Genomic DNA, 1,024 nt, shown 5'->3' on the forward strand with positions numbered 1-1,024 from the left:
CGAACTGCGGTCAACCACGTGGGAGTCCAGCGACATAGCCATTACACTAACTGCTGGTTCCCTCACCTGGCATGAGTTTTAAGACGCTGGGTCTGGGACACCAGACATAACCATCATGCCATCTGCTAGTCCCCCCCAGTGTGATTTTCAAGCCACCAGGACCGGGTCTTTAACTGTGCAGCCGGATATATACAATCCAGTGCCTTAAGCCCATGCCACCTGCTGGCCCCTACTCCACCCAATTCCATTGCTCTTCTAACCGGAAGTCTCATTTAGTTGTGGAACTGGGGTGTACAATATACAACTGGTCACAACAAAGCCTGGGAAGGTGAGTTCTTCATTTCTATCTTGGGGTTGAACTAATAAGATGGTAGGAGTCTGTACAATATACAACTGGTCACAACAAAGCCTGGGAAGGTGAGTTCTTCATTTCTATCTTGGGGTTGAACTAATATGGCAGGAGTCCCCAGACATTCTTATTTGCATTCATTCACTGTACATCATTACAGCATACATAATGAGATTTTCCATCCAGAGTACACTGTATATTGTCTCAATAAAGCACATCAACAAATATGTTATTATTAGCAAATGATCTTCCATTTCTTGTTTTCTGTATGTTTTGCTTTTTCTCCCCCATCCTTGGTTCCCTCTCTTACCCTCTGCCACCTCCTGTTCTCCTCCCACACTGTCTCTGTTATCTATTTCTATACCATTTCCCCCCCCACATTTTATTGAATCACCAAAGACCCTCATCAGTCCAAATACCCTCCTAGCAAACACATGTGACACACACATTTCCATGAGCACAAGTCTAACTTTACGCATCCTATAAATTAGCACCTAACTGGGGCTACATATCCTACTGCAGTCATTTAATAGATACATTTTGTTTTCCTGAAACTTTTTTTTGTAACTCAATTTGCATTCCTTCCCTAGGCATCATCACAGCACACAAAATGCGATCTCCCATCCAGTACACACTGCATAGTGACTCAATCATGCACATTACAAAAAAAAAAAA

The sequence above is a fragment of the Tupaia chinensis genome, unplaced genomic scaffold (assembly GCF_000334495.1).
Source record: "Tupaia chinensis unplaced genomic scaffold, TupChi_1.0 Scaffold000377_2, whole genome shotgun sequence".
In the NCBI taxonomy this organism is placed as follows: Eukaryota; Metazoa; Chordata; class Mammalia; order Scandentia; family Tupaiidae; genus Tupaia; species Tupaia belangeri.